The following is a 16,813-nucleotide window of genomic DNA, read 5'->3' on the forward strand; positions in this document are numbered from 1 at the left end:
AAATAAAATCTTAAAAAAAAATAAAAGGATGACCCTGGTTGTTATGTGGAAAACTACAGAGGCCAAAAATGTAGGTAAGGGCATAATTAGGAGGCTATTTCAGTATTCTAGGTGAGAGATGATAGTTGTTAGGTCTAAGGTATTAATAATGAAGGAATATAAAATGTTTCAGACAGGACATAGTCTGAAGGTACAGTCACCAACATTTGTTAATTGATTGGAGGCCAGGTGTGAAAAAAGATGAATCAAGGACTCTAAGATATGGGACTTGAGCAAGTGCACTGAGCATTATCCTACAAAACCAACAAAAAATCCCTTGTTTTTGTTTCTAATTCATGTTTATTTTTATTATTGATCACCCTTTTTCACGTTTATTGGCCATTTTTATTTCCTTGTGTGAATAATCTTTTCATGCATTTGTCTAGATGGGATTTATAATCCAGCCTGGGACGCCTGGGTACCTCAGCGGTTGAGCGCCTGCCTTTGGCCCTGGGCGTGATTCTGGAGTCCCGGAATCGAGTCCCACATCAGGCTCCCTGCATGGAGCCTGCTTCTCTCTCTGCCTGTGTCTCTGCCCCTCTCTCTCTCTCTCTGTGTCTCTCATGAATGAATAAATAAATAAAATCTTTTAAAAAATAAAAAATAAAATCCTTCCCTCCCCTAGCTTCTACTTCATTATTTTCTGGTTTGCCTCTTACCTCTCTGACCTTAATCTGACTTGTTTTCTTTTGAAGGCTTCTTTTATTTCACCAACCTCTTGAGTGTTTCTCAAGATTTCACCCTTGCTACTCTTCTTACTCTATATGCCCTCTCCCTAGGAGAACTTCCCTTCCTATTCCTATGATTTCAACTACTACATTGACCAATGACACACAAATATCTACCTCCAGACCTCATCTTCAGATCTGTAATTTCCATCTGTTACAAACCATCTCCATCTGGATGTCTAGATGGTGTCTTACATTAAATAAATCCAAACATGACCTCGTTATCCCCACAAAAACTGACTTTTTCTTCTATGTTCCCTATATTGCTTAATGGCATTACCTAATTTCCCAAGCCAAAGTCTCAAAGTCACTCCTCCTTCACCCTCTAAATATTTTCATTTTCCAAGTCCCACTAAGGCTACTTTATGAATGGCTCTCGAATTCCCCACCCCCATCCTTACTGTCACTGCCTTAGTTCATATCCTCATAACTGCTCACAGTTACAACATAGTCTCTCGATGTCTCACTGCTACTACTCTTAATCCACTTTAATCCATTCTTCATATAGGTGTCATCTTTCTAAAAAACCAAAGTTGGTGACCTGTCCCCTCACTTTAAAGCCCCTCATCTAATTCTATAGACTCTGCTACAACATACTACATTGTATGATTTTGGATAAACAGCAGAAAAACCACCATTCTCCAGTACAACTCTCCATGGAGGAAAATCTTAATACATTCATTCACTTACCAAATATCTACTAAGCATCTTCTGTGTGTCAGGCACATAGAAAGATATAAAATAGACATTAGCCCCAACCCCATTCCCCAATCTGGATAGAAAATAAAATGAAACTCTACTATCCTGGGTTGGTATTCTCCATTACTAATTTAGCCTTGTGCCCTTTCATAATCCTTTCCCATGTGGAATGTGGTTCCCCATATTCTCTCAACTAAAAAATTCCTAGCTATTCTTTAAAAGCCAATTCAAATGACACATCCTTTACTTAACTATATCTACCTTTGAGCATCCAGAGCATTCTAATTCCTTTTCTAGAGCATCTATTACATGACAATAGTATGCATATATGTCTGCCTTCTCCATTAGAATCTAAATTTTTAAAGTGCCCTTGTATCATTGGGTAAGCAGAGGCATTTTTAAAAAGTTTTGGTGAATGAATGAATGAATGAATGAAGAAATGAACAGATCAAGTTTTTTCTTCATGAAGACTGTTTTATGATATATAATCAAACCCATGTAATACTGAAGTCTTCAGTAAAAGAAGAGGACAGTCCATGAGACCTATAGAGTCTTTGTGGAAGACCTGACACTTCATCACACATTGCCCCTGAAGTCTGTATAAAGGTCATTCTTTTTCTGCCTTTCTTACAACAAAGAAGTTCCAGGTATTTTGCTAAATACCCAGGACCAGTGTTCTCTCACTACATCTATTCCTGTTTTACACATTTTCTTAAACATGTTTTATTCCACGTTTTACAGAAATATATTGTTAAAATTTTGTCTATTCTAGATTGAATTACTCCTAAAATATTTCTGTTGCACTGAATTCTAATTGTTTACATTAAAATTACCTCACTTTCACAAGTTGTCCAATGTTTCATCAAGGCAATATCTCAAATATGAGAAAAGAACAAAACAATGAAAAAAATGTAACACCCTTGTGTTAACGCTTCATGGGTTTGAAACCAAAAATAAATGGTGTCACACCTAAGTGTTGACATTTTATTACACTAAACGTGAAAGATAAATCACAAATGCACCAACAATGTATGGATATATGCACAGAGTACATCTGTAATAAAGAATAACAACCTAGGAAATCAGTGTATTATTTTAGCTTCTACTCAAGATCATTGAGAGACTGTATGTGCCAAAAACAATACAAAGAATAATATTTTACATTACACTTATAATTCTCTAGGATACTCAAAGAAATGGTCAGATTTAGAAAAAGAATAAAAAGGCTAATCACTACCAGTGTCCCAGAGCTTCCTTTCTCATAACCCTATGCACTACCTCAATTCTTGGAAAGGAAAAAAAGAAAAAGGGAAAGAAGAAGAAATGAGAGTGATTTTTATTGCTATTTCAAGGTACAAGAGTCTTCTCAAATCTAAGCTATAGGTATCAATGGCCAATCAACTGCACAGCCTTCTCCCTTAGAGATCACTAGATCTCATTAGTGAAATTAATACTATCTTTCCAAAAGGAGTTTCTTATTTGACTTGCATAGCAATGATGTCAATGCTTCCCTACACTGCTTAGAGCTGTAAACATTTAATGAGTCACAATCACAAAGATATACTCATTTTAAGCATTGAGTAAGCAAATAAGTGATGTACGTTTCTGTAAATGATACTTGCAAAATCCATATAAAAATGTACATATAGTATTTGATAAATATTCCTTTAGAAAAAAATTCCATCCCCACACACATAAACACAAACATATTTTGGGGCTAGTTAATAGAGCAGGAGATCACACATCAGTATCACTCAAATGCTTGCAATTAAGCAGAGCAGCTTTAAAAAAATAAAATCATTAATGCTAAAGGGGGTAACTCATGGAGTATAAATTCAAAATGTTGATCAGAAACATTCTGTTGATAGGAATTGAGTTAGCTAGGAACATTTCAGATTTAGAAGGCTTCCAGTCACCCTGTGGTTGTAGTGTATTTATACACCTCTATATTTAAACACAGGTGGTAATTAGCAAGATTGAGACACCTTTAATAAGGCATCATCATAGGTGCAAAGGATGTGTAGCATACGATGAGTTCATTATCAATAACTTCCCTGAATTAATCATCTCTTAGGACATTTAATTTTAAATGTACCTGAAAAAAACGTGGATTATTGAGATAGGCCATCTGCAGTATCTTTTTCTAATTTCTCTGAACAACTGAAGAGTTTTCTTAAAATGTCTATATACAGCTGGGACACAGGGATTATAATATCTAATAAGCCAATTGACCACCTAATCTGGCACCCTCTCTTTGACAGGTGTCTAAACCAGATAGAGGCATAAGAAGTTAATATGAACACTTAGAATCACCAATTATGTAAAACCATGCAACTGGGAAATTTTCTCCTTGACCTCAGCCAGTGATCAGATTTTCCCCAAAGTATGTAATGTACTTTTATTTTGGCTGCTTTAAAAATCCTCATTCACACAGGCAGCTAAAAACATTAAACTGTAATTCCAAACATTAAAATGAAAATGGACTTCCTTTGATATAACCATATAGGGATTCTACAAGTTTTATATATATAACTGCATCCTCGTCCTGAATATTCACAATACTTTTCATCTAAATAGGAAAACAGTTGAAAAGTAAATATATGATAATTTCAAAAGGGAAACTAAGGTGATAACACCAGAACATTATTTAGATGAATAGCCAAAATTCATTGGTCAGATATTTGGAACCATCTAGATGATTGACTACTATTTTACATTGTACATCCAAATGCCAAGCATCTGCTCAAAGGCTAGAAGAAATGGACATGACACAGAAGATAGGACACAGATAGATACTAGGAAATTTATATGTTCAACAATGATGATTGACTGAATTTTTCACATTTTACTCAGCTATTTTCATATTACACCATTATGGCCGAAGTACCAAAAATAAACCAATAATCAAAATATATGCAATTCAATAACACACAGCTAGATACCAATATTATCAATATTCACTAAAATGTAAAAATATAATTTTTCCTACATTATAAATTTCCAGCTTATTCTATCATTAAAAATTCTGTCTGGGATATTTATATTTTGAAATTCTAGTCACTTTAAAACAAAAATACCTGGTGACATATAAATACAGAACTTCATTCTTTTTTCATCACCAAAATCCTTTTTGGGAATCACTCTTAGCAATAATATAGAAATTTGTTTACAGCCATAAATTCTCAGGAAAAAATATTAGTTTATTAGGACCCATTGCTGATAATATTGCAAAAAGCTTAACATGGATTGCAATTCAGCTTATATTAGAATTTGTGATTCCAAAATTCAATTTTGTAAGTCATAATCAGCCACAAAAATGTTACAACAGAATATGAGAAACATTAAAAGGCAATTTCCTCATTGTTGACTACTTATCAACTGACAACTTAGTCAATTAAAATTAAAACAATCAGTATGCTTTATGGTGACGGGTAAAATGAGTGTTTTACAGATTTCAAATAAATGTTTTCAAATCCATTTGGTCTCTGTAATAAAAAAAAAACAACTGGGGCATAGATATTTTAATAAAATTGTTTTCATATTTGGAAAGGAAAAATAACCAATCCTACTGGAAAATTCAAGCATCACTTATATTTAACTTTACTATAATTGCTAACTAGGCTTCTTCAAAGTCTACAAAATCATAATTTGAAAGAACATATTTTTTAATATAATAGCTATTATGAGCCTATTTTACAGCTGTGAATGTCCTCATAGAACAAAAACGCTCTGTAGCACACATAAATACCAACAGGAATGCACAAATCAAGCCTCTATTTCTGTGATTATTTTGAAAGATCTGGTTGAGTAGGGGACAAAAAGGGTAAGCAGTAAGATCTTCAGGAAAATGACAGAGATGGCACTGATTTTTGTTCTGTTTAATCATTTATTGCTCGCAAATTTAATTCCCCAGCCTTTTACGGTTACTTTCAGGGACCAATAGGCTGGCATGAAATTAAATTAACAAGCAGGTTCCCATCCTGAATTAGTGACTCCCAGCTGTCTGTCCCGTCTAGTTTCCATGGCAGTAGAAGAATTGGTGGGAAATGAGGTGCAGAAAATTGTAAGAAGCCAACATATCAAACTCTTTAAGTTGATTTCTTTAAACGGATGAATCAGTAGTGGGGGCGTAGGGGGGAGGTAGAATTGAAGTTAAAGTTTTTAATCTCCTGGCTTGTTGAAAAGGCCAGTGTGTTTCTGTTTTTGTAATTGCTAAGGGATGCAAGCAACATCTCCTTACACATTTCATAGAACGCTGTAGATTCAGAATGGCACATAGTTCATTATATATTTTATAGTAATCCAAGAGTGTTTAAGGTACTCTATATTATTTTAAAGTGCTTCATTTTATTTTTGCTTTCTTTTCTCAGCATAGATATTAAGATTCATCAGCCTGTTAAATGACTCCAAACATCCAGAGACTAAGTAAAAAATTCTCTCAACCAACCAGATGTTTGCTTGCATCAACTCAAACAGCTGGATGGTTGACTGAACTTTTCACTCAAATATCTGAGAGAGAGCCATAGAGACCTGTCATAAGAACCCAGAAAAAAAATACTAATCTTGGCACATACCTACCATAAACACAGGTATGAAGGCTCAGAGTAAGAGCTTCACAGGGGGTGCTCCACCAACATGAAAAGAGATTATTTAACCCATTTTCCAATTATCTTCTCCACTCACACAGTTAAAGTAGGTTGGGAATGGAGAACCCAGTATTTCAGAGTCATTACATCACATTGAAAACATCATCCAAGAGATAGTGTTTAGTTGGCATATATGCATGTTTCACCATATGCTATTGTTTACCTAAAGTAGAGGCTTGGACAGGAAGTAAAAGTCCGATTTTTTTTTCAATTGTAAATTATCCAAGATTATACTTCCAGGTCTAGAAATGAGTCCTAAAGTTACATAAGAATTTAACAGGCTTTATTTATCAGGCTTTAAAATACTGTTTTTTAAATATTAGAGATCCAACATCAACCATAAAAATATTTACTATCTCCAATTAAAATTAGTTTACTTTGATTATACACAAAAATGTTAGCAATACAATTGATATAAATATTGTTATACAATAATTTTCAATTTATGACATCAAATTCCAATTTCCTCAGCCTTATTTTTCATGGGTTCCAAATGTAAGCAATTTTGTTGGCCTTGCTAAATTGTACCACCATGCATCTAGCAAACTACAAAATCTCTGTACATCACATAATTGTCATAACACAGTACCACATACTGAAGAGACACCTATAGTTGGACCATCAAGGTTATCGGGAATAATCAAAGCTGCGTGAAACGTTTTCTAACTAAGCATGGTTGTAGCTGGTTCTATCTGATATTTACTTTTCTCAGTTCTAAAAAAAATCAATGGAAAACGGAAAGAAATAAATATATTAAGCCAGGATAATAGAAAGAAATAGAAATATCATAGAAAGCCAGGATTCAGAATGTTTTACCTTTTAGGGGAAGGAAAAATAATTGTAATCTACATTCAAAATAGTGATTTAATCTAATACACAGAATCTGCAGATGATTTAAAGCACTTACTGTATATGGAAAGAGTTCTAAGATTTCATTTTTCTTAAATCAGCAGCTACATTCCTGGCTATGGATATATGCTGTTGATCAGAAATGCCAAATACTCTTTATTACAATATTCTTCATCATTTAATCTGCCTGTAGTTGTGCTAGTAATCCAGTTCAAACCTTTATTCCAAATGGTAACTTCTTTTCTTTTTAAGTGTGCACAGATTATCACGTTTGAGGGTAAAGTCACAGGAATTTAAAAATATATATAAAATTTTAGTAAAATTATTATATATGTTTTATATATGATGCATGGCATTCTTTAGAGATTGTGTGTGTGCATGGGTGGGAGAACTAGTATGTACTATAAGAATTTTGTTTTCATTAAAATAAAATATGAGCATGCAAAGTAGTGCTCTTCTTCTGACCTCAGGTCAGTCTGTCAGTCAGTGGGTGGGTAAATAAATAAATAAATAAATAAATAAATAAATAAATAGTTTGGGAGACCTTAGGGGATTTATTAACTATAATCTATACTAAACATTTGATAACTAAAAACTGAAACCGATGGACTTTTGGGAAAAACAAGCTTCAAGCAAAAATTACATGGATTCTAATGGCTATCTTTAACACAGAGTAGAAAAAAATCTGTTATGTTAATTACTACTGAACCTTCTTACTACTTCCAAGTTTTTAAGATTGTCATGGAAAATAAAGTTCAGAGGCAACATGTCAAAAGAATATTTTGTAGTTTGATGATTTAAAGTAATATTGTACAGAATAATCTTAAATACTGAGCTGTTCTGCTTCAGCAAGAATCTTTGTATGAAAGGCATCAGAAAGGTACAATGACTATAAAGGAAACTATGATTATGTCAGTGTTATTTAAACATATCATAGCTGAATTGGAACTATGAGACTTCTAGGGTATTTGGACTTGGATGTTGAATTAGGCCTTTGAATGAGACCATAATTACATGTAACCTGATTTTATTTTCTAACACTCCTATATGTTTGAGTATTTGGAGTCTCACTTAATCACCTTTATAGCACAATGATTCTACAAAGCCTTCTTTCCTTCAGCCTCCTTATATATTATAATGTTCACAATTGGGACCTAGAACTAATGGTAAATATTAACTCATGTATTAAAAACACTCATTTTCTACTGTGTCTGGCATTGTTCTAGAGACTAGACTCTGTTAGTTTTATTACGCAAATGCTAAAATTTCTTTGTAGAGTTGTTTTCCAGAAACACCTGTTTATCAAAAACATTCTGGGGGACAATCTGAAAAGTTCCAACTAACATTTAAAGCACGGATTCATTTTGGAAATTACTTGAACTCCTTTTCAAATGTGTCTTGTGACTTTCATTATCATTAAAAGGTTCCAACATTACTTGGGCATAGTTGAAAGCTTTTAACTCCCTTAAAAAAAAAAAAAACTTCGCAATAGTAAATTAGTTAATACATCACCCAATAAAAGTCTTATAAACTTCGACCAAAATGGAAAAGCTAGGATCTTGCTTTTCCAGTTCTTTACTTTAAGGGGCATACTACGTCTTCTAAAAATTCATTTTCCCCCACAATGCAGATATGAAGAGCAAAGGGGGTGTTGAGCAAACAAGCAAATGCTGGGTAATCATGGAGCATCACGTAAAGCTGTGGCTCTCCTTTTAATAATAATTTTAAGAAACCTTTCCTTCTTAGACTGTACTTTCTTGGCAGCACTTAAGTCCCCTATGCTCCAAAACGAAAGTCTTTGGACTAAGAAGATGAACTAGGATATTTCAGCCAAAAGATAATAACAGAGCAGACATATGCAATGTCTTTCCCAAACAGGTTGAGTAGCGAGCGACTGATTCTCACAGTACCTGGTTAGTTGTAATCATAAAACCAACAACCTAAAATTCCAGGAAGCTGTCTGTGACCCTTACTTACCACAAAGGCGATCAATTAAATGTTAATCAAACAGTACGTATTAGAGTCCACTGGGGTATTTCGTTTCCTTTTGGTTTCTAAAACCGAATGGCTACTAATTGCCCTTCTATAGCACCAGAAACTTCTTTTCGTATTTCTCTGGGCCACCTCAAATACGTCTCGGGATTCACATTGCGGGTGGGGGGTACGGGAAGTTCAGGCAGCTCCGGACCAACTGCTTCATATAGAAAATGTGGAGTTTTCCTACGCATATTAGCATATCACCGAGCAATGATGCAGATCTGCTAAGCCCGAAGCTGAAGCTGCCGACGGCAAGCAGGAGCTGCAAACCAGACCTCGCCTCCGCCCCTACTCTCCCGGTGGCGAAATAGATGTCGAGACAACATCTACTAGTGGAGTGAGATCGTCTGTCTCCGCAATTGTAAACAACTGGCTCCACTGGGTTTGCTGAAATGTTTAAATACACTCCTGACAGCAAACAAATCCACTCACCAAGTCGCGCTAACAGTCTCCCTTCTCCACCTCTAGGAAAAGCATCCTGAAACTGAATTGCCGATCCGCCCCTTGTGGAGTGGAAGAAAGTGAGGTTCTATTTCCCCAAGCATGCCCAGAGGGTACTTGGCGCTCCGCAGAGGTACTGGCCGCTGCTAGATTCCCGGGCCCACGTCTCAGGATGAAATGCAAAAAAACCACACAAACCCGCGCAGCTGAGCGCGTGGTTAAAGCCAACACCGACGGCTCCCAGAACACCGACTACTGCGTAATGACTGTCTCTTTTGACAAAGATTGGGGTATAGGACGACGCAACGGGTGGGGCCCCGGACGGCGTAGGTTAGAAGGAGGTTCTAGAGTTCCCCCCTCCCCGAATCTGGGCTCCCCAAGTGAGGCTCAAAGAAAAATTCAGAAGCAAACAGGTACTAAAGTGCGTCCTAGCCCCTGGGCATCTTGGAGAGGTGGCTCTAGCGGGACGCAAGTGGCTGAGCCCGGGGCGAACGCTCCAGGTGCGAGGGATGCCGGAGAAGAGGTGCCCCTTGCCTCTTCTCAGACCGAGCCCCCCTCTTCCCAGCGCCCAGGTCCACTTGTTAGAGCGCGAGAGCCGAGGCGAGGGCTCCCCTTTCACAACCGGAGGAGTTGGTTGGCAAAAGTGTCGTCAGAAAAGCCCAGCGAGCCCTCGAAGGCAGCGCCCCCAGGGCCCGCTGGAAGCTTGAACTGAGACCGAGGCCGACCTGCCGCCTTCCCCGGGTGGTCCAGAGCCCCGGGCCCCGCGGAGGCCGGGAGAAGAAGGAGCAAAGCTTCTGCTACCTCGGGCAGAACTCCCAGAGCGGACGCAGCCCGTGGCTCACGGCCGGAGCCGCCATCCGTCGCCCGCAGCCTCGGGGCGAAGTTCGCCCGAGTCCTTGGGGTGGGAGGTGGGGGTGGAGGCCGCGAGCCGGAGGGAAGGACGTGAGGGCCGAGAGCAACGCACCTACCTAGTCCAGGCGCAAGTTTCGGTGGCGTCCCCAGGTGCGGTCCCCCGCCCCCTTGCCAGGTGCTCAGCCCCGCCGGGCGCCGCCGGTGCCCAGGACTTCAGGCGTCTCGGCCGGTTCCTGCGGGAAACGACTGTAAATCCACATTAGTGTTCGAGCTGCCGCTTGGGCCCCCGCATCGCTCTCCTCCGGCGGGCGGCGGCGGTGCTCTCAGCCGGCAGCCGCCGGGGGCAGGGACCGAACCCGGCTATCGCCGCGCCAGCGGACGATCCTTGCCAGGAGGGTGCTTGCGCCCGGGGTCGTGTGTGTGTGCGAGAGTGTGTATACGCGTGAGTGTCCGTGAAAGAGAGAGTGTGCGTGTGTGTGCGAGCAGAAGGGGTGAGCTCAGCCCCCGGGGCACTCGGAGGTGAACTCCGGGCTGAGCCGGAGCCCGCCGCGCTCCCGGGTGCGGGGCGTCTGCACGGCGAATGGCAGTGCTGATGTTGCCGTGGCCGCCGCCGCCGCGCTCTAAGGCTGGTAGCGGTGGTGCAAAAAATGTTTCTCCGCTACTCGAGACCAAAAAACCTGCCCTGTCTACTGAGCATGCCCGGTTTGACAGCTCTACAGCCGAGGGTTTTTTTTTTTTTTTTTTCCCTTTTCCCCAAGACTCCAGGTTTTAGCCGCAGCTGAGATGGGGAGAGGGAGGAGGAGCAGGAGGAGGAGGAGGGCCGAGGGAGCAGGTAACGGGCAGAGGAAAGGAAGTCGAGAGATGAGAAAGATCAGGGTAGGGTGTTAAAGGATGGAGAGAGGGAAGGAGAAAGCTGGAGGTGGGAGCAGAGGAAGGAAATATGGATCAACAAAATTTAGATTTTGTGCCACAATGAGTTTCCGGCCTGGGGATTCTCATGACTGGCTTCTCCGCCCCCCTCCGAGGGTTAGGTGAGGTAGGAGGTTCAGAGGAGTGTTTGTCATTCCCAAGATCAACCTGGGACGGTGCTTCATAGTCATGACATACACAAACGCGCGGGCACACACCGTACACACACACAAAGGAGCGTGATCACTGCTGCGCTGTGATCAGCCTCAGGACTGACTTAGAAAGAATCTGAAGTCTCTTGCCAGTATAACTTTGGCAACAAAAAAAAAAAAAAAAAAAGAAGAAGAAGAAGAAGAAGAAGAGAAAAGCGAGCGAGGAGCCAGGGAAATTGGGTTCCTCCTTTCCCCCTCTCCCCGCCTTCCAGAAAAGCCAAGCCCGCGAGTACGTGAGTGACCCGCAAGCTCGCTCGCGTCCGTCTGTGTGAGAGCACCGCGGAGTGCCACCAGCCGATGGCGTGACCCCAGCGCGCCAGGGCCGCCCCCCGCAGCTTCCTGGCGGCGCGTCAGCTCAGCACTGACAAAGTCCTCTTGGGCGGGGACAGGGGGCAGCGCTCCAGCTCAGCTCCCGCCCGGCCGCGCTGCTCGGGTCCCCGGGCTCCGCAACCGGCTCCGCCCCTCACCCCGCGGGGCGGGAGGGCACGTACCCGGGAGAACTCAGCGCGCTGCCCCAAGCCCCGCATCCCTCCTTTCCCACCCTCTTCAGCTTCCTCTAAAAAGCGGAAAAGCGGAATCTGCATGTCCAGAAACTCGCTTCGGGAGCCTTAGGAGTCCTACTGGGCATGCCCAGGACTTGAGGTGCCTCGCGTGCAGGAACTCTCCGGCCGCCAACCTCTGCACGGCCGCGCCAGATGTGAACCTTAAGAGGGAGGCGTTGGCGCCCTATTGGAGTTTGGCTCCGGTTCCGGGAAGGGCGGCGGCGACGCCCACAGTCGCCTTCTCCTTCCCGGCTTCCCAGCTAGAGCAAGACCCTGGGAGATACCAAGTACCGAGCCAGGGGAGCTGCACCAACTGGAGAAACGGGAGTGTCGCGTACTGCCAGAGCCCCTTCCCCCCAGCGCCACCCCCGCCGTAGGCAGGTAGGGGGCGCGCAGAGCAGCGGAGGGAGCCCCGCGTGCGTTCCGGGGACTGCTAACCTCTAGGCAAAGAAAAGAGAGCGCGAAGAGTCGAACCTTCTTTTGGGGAAAGACGCTTCCTGGTGGTTTTCTTGAGTGAAGAAAGAACGGCGTGTGTGAATGTGGATGTGTGCACGCACGTTTGTAAATTTTCTCCGCAAGAGCAGAGACAGGAAAGCGAGAAGCTACTGCTGAGTTGAGAGCCCGCTAGGGGTTGCAATGAGGCACGATCGGAGCCTTGGCTGGACCTAATGACCGGGAAGAGTTGCTCGCGGCGCGGTGGGCGCGCACCAGAGCTTCCAGCTGTTCTCCTCCCTGGGTGGTGGCAGCTGCGCGAGGACAGCTTCCGGGCGGTACCGTCCCTGCGCTCCAGAGCTGAGGGACCCGATTCGGTTTCCGAAAGAGGTAGTATAGGGTGACGCCAGGGGGAGAGATCTCGGAACCGTGTGTTCCTCCTCCTGGTTTTTAATACAGGTATTTGAAAGAGGGTGCATTATAAGCCCGGTACACCACCGAGGGGAGGACATATACCGAGCTGAGCACTCGGGGAAAGACTCCGGGTGTCAAGAGCTGAATTTTCCCTGCGTCCCTTTTCCAACACCGCCTTCAGCTTTGGGCAGGAATCGTTTGGCTCCCTGCCGTTCATCACCCCACCCCCACCCCCACCCCACCGCTCTGCCAACAAAGAAACAAAAGATGACAACTCGACTCTGTAGGGGGATAGCAACTGCTTCCAGAACCATCTCTTGAGCTGCTGAAAAAGCAACGGGGGAAGTCATGGCTGTAAAGCCTGTGTCTCGACACGAATATGTAAACGAACCTTCCTAAAACCCACTACCCTCCTCTGAAACAAAAGCGTGTGTGTATATATGTATCATACATAAATACCCTAAATAAAAGAAAGAATCCTCGTTAGGAACTACCAGAATCCTGAACTGTGTAGGGAAAAGACTTTCAGGATACCTCCTCAATTCCCAACTAAGAGTTCTAGAAGGAGGAAAAAGAAACATCTGGCCAGTCCCTTCTCCAGTGACTAGAAACACTCTGAGTCTAAGGAAACTCTGTAACCAATGATTATGGAAAGAACTCATAAATGAAAAGGGAATTCTGACAGAGTGGTAGGTGGACAGACCATAACAGCTGTGGAAATGGAATACAGGATTTAAAACCAGGATCATCTCACTCTCACACTTGCTTTCTCTTTTGTTACTCTTTTGGAAGACCCAGGAAGGAAAGGGCAGTTGATAACTAGGGATTTCATAAAAGGAAATTCAGCTTGTTTCTCTCCTGGCAAATAGCACAATCCTTTTAATCATTTTAAGAAAAAAAAAATTCTCTCCTCTGCTGCCTCCTCTTTGTATTTTCTCTCACATTCTTCCCTCTCATTTTCCTTACTGGTCTTCCACAGCTCCCTGGAGTCCTTAGTCCATTTGGTCTGCAGCTGTCTACCTTTAGTTCCTTCAAAAACATTGTTTCCATTTCTAATTCCAAAGTACAGAGGGCTCTGTCACTTTTCTTCCTTTCCAAAGAACTGATTTACTGCTTCTGGAAGTCCACAGCCTGATACCGTAGGTGGATTTCCTAAAGCATTTATTCAACTTTAGGGATTCCCTAGACACATTTAAGTAGCAGGAAGTTGCAGAATTTTCAAGTCGTTTTGCTCATAGGAGCAAGAATTTCTATTTCAAATGTGGATATCAGGAAGAAGGCACACTAAATTGCCAGTTTCAGAATGCCCAATGTAAAGGAAACTATAACCAATTGTAATGGAGTATGCAATCTATATAGCACAGTTATTCAGTTGCCTAGATTATATTATTCAAATAATTTGCTAGGAATTTTAAAAGAGCTATGTCTTTTCATTAACAAAGACCACACACATGTATGCATACATCTTTATACATATATTCCCAGAACTAATGTAATTACATATATTGAATTCAGCAAATGATTATAGAGCATCTACTATGTTTCAGGAACTGTGCCAGCACCAGGAATAGATAAAGAAATTGAGACTTAAGCTAAGAGATGTTGAAAGATTTGTGAACAACTCACTAATGGACAAGCGTATATGGAGTGGCCATTACCATGTATCTAGAACAACTCAGTACTAGAGAACAATATTTATATGTTCTAGCCTTGATTTTTCTTAAATGTATTTGTTTAGTCCATAGGTTTCATTCTCTGCAAAGAATGCATAATGGAGAATATCACTTATTTCAATCTTGTTTCTAAGTACCCTCATAAGTAAGACTGTAAGTACAATAATATTAAAAGACTAAGTCAATAACAATTACATAAAGAAAATCAATGTGAACTATCTGAAATGAAGGAGTTTTGTTGGTTGCTTATCGAATGGGAAGATGTTTTCAAAGACACACTTTCAATACATACTTGTGGTGCACCATTATTTCCTATTGCAACTGATAACAATGTCATCCAGAGATCAGCTACCAGAGATTATGAATGGTGCTGGCACCTTAACTTTTGGCTATGATGATTGGAAGCAGCAGAGGTAGCTTAATGATTTTTTACCCAAATACTTTCCATAAACAGAGCTGTAAAATTGCAATCACCAGCTTGCTGCTAGGGAGTGCCGGTTTCTGGCCGGCTGTGGGCCCCTTTGGGGAAAGCAGCCACGTTGGAGGAAATTCACTTGAGCCTGGATGTGAACAGTTGGTGGCCAGGATTCTGCATCCATCTGTTCAGAACAGAGTCAGGAATGATATTTTTTTCACACACCCAAGAAAGGCTCAAGAGGACAACTGACAAGCCAATCAAAGTCTTCTCTTTACCTATTTCTATTTAGTATCCAAATGAATCTTGAAGATCCATTTTTCTGACTAGAGTTCCAAGAAGAAGCAAAATACTTTTTTTTTCCCTTTGGGCTTTAGAAGTCACTTTGTATTCCACATAGCAATCCCTGCTCCCAGAGGTGTCCATTTATACAGAATATCCCTCATTGGAAAGGCTCCATCAGTGCTGCTGCACCTTTCTATCAAAATAAAATGTATCCCGGGCAGCCCGGGTGGCTCAGCGGTTTAGCGTTGCCTTCAGCCCAGGGCCTGATCCTGGAAACCCGGGATCGAGTCCCACATCGGGTTCCCTGGGTGGAGACTGCTTCTCCCTCTGCCTGTGTCTCTGCCTCTCTGTGTGTGTGTGTGTGTGTGTGTGTGTGTGTCTCATGAATAAATAATGTGTCTCTCATGAATAAATAAATGAAATCTTAAAAAAATAAAAATAAAAAATAAAATAAAATAAAATAAAATAAAATGTATCCCTAATACAGATTAATCATAACCTTCAGAAAAGAAGACTTCTCAATAGGGTGCAGTGACAATTCATGTGCATTATTGCCATAATGGATTCAAATAATTGCTAAATTTAAAATTACAGACAATGAAAAGAATGGCACCTTGGTCTTTAATTTATATGAAATTCACTTATATTTGATATGCATACGCATAAAATACGGCAATAACAATAATTTCTATCCTCATAAAGATAACGTAGTGCCTTCCCTTGCAGATTTGAAAGCTGGCTTTATACTAGTGTTTTTCTTTTTATTGGAAATACTTTTGAGAATATTACTTTTTGGCACTTTTTAACTATCACAGTTGTTGAAAAGGGGAAATATTGATTTCAAAATGTACCATGATTTCTGTTTGAAAGATGAAATTACACTCCAGAAAGAATTTGAAAAGAGTATAGAACAATTAGGATTGTTCTGTTGGCATTTAAATGCACTTGAACTTCTCTCTAACTTTGTGACCTCATCATAATAACCTTTTAAGTGAATTATTATCATGAATGACTTACAGGTAACTATTAATTTGTATTGAAATAACTAAAGCATTTAGTGCTTCTTAAATGCATGCTTAATAACGGCCATAAGAAGACTTTTATAGCCACATACATTAGCAATTGCTATTAGATGCTAACAATTATTAGGAATAGTCTATCATAAACAGATTTTAAATGCATTTTATATGAAGATTGGAAAATAGAATGTTATCATTTTCCATGCGACATAATAAACATGAATAATTCTTTTCAGACTAAGGACAGAGGCTCCTCATTCTCTCGTTCATACTTTAAGCAAAGATTTATAGACTACCTAATATGTGTCTATTCAGTGCTAAATACTAGGGAACAGAGTGGTAAGCAAAACATTCTTGTTCCTGTCTTTGAGTAGATTATGGTCCACTGGTAGGAGACGACATAACCAATCCCACAATGAGATACATAGTCCTAAACTGATGAATACTCTGAAGGAAAAGAACACTATATTGACAAGAGAACACAGAGGAGACTTAATTTATGTTGAGGTTGGAGTGGTTAGATAGGCTTCCCTGAGGAAGGGGCTACTTACTAATAGGAGGCCAGGAGAATGTGTACTAGTCAGCATTCCAAGCACAGAGAAAAGAATCTACAGTATTTCA

At 40.8% G+C, this 16,813-nt stretch overlaps 1 protein-coding gene across 3 annotated transcripts in view; it reads right to left on the bottom strand.

The window, feature by feature from the left end:
- Positions 1-11,702, bottom strand: part of TENM1 (teneurin transmembrane protein 1) — a 794,660-nt gene extending 782,958 nt beyond the window's left edge. For all 3 annotated transcript variants that reach the window (XM_025431163.3, XM_049107241.1, XM_049107240.1), the window contains exon 1: positions 10,408-11,702. The gene's annotated coding sequence lies outside the window, so the exon portion shown is untranslated. The remainder of the gene's footprint in view (positions 1-10,407) is intronic.
- Between the last annotated feature and the right edge of the window lie 5,111 nt (positions 11,703-16,813).

This window comes from Canis lupus, chromosome X (genome assembly GCF_003254725.2).
Source record: "Canis lupus dingo isolate Sandy chromosome X, ASM325472v2, whole genome shotgun sequence".
Classification (NCBI taxonomy): domain Eukaryota; kingdom Metazoa; phylum Chordata; class Mammalia; order Carnivora; family Canidae; genus Canis; species Canis lupus.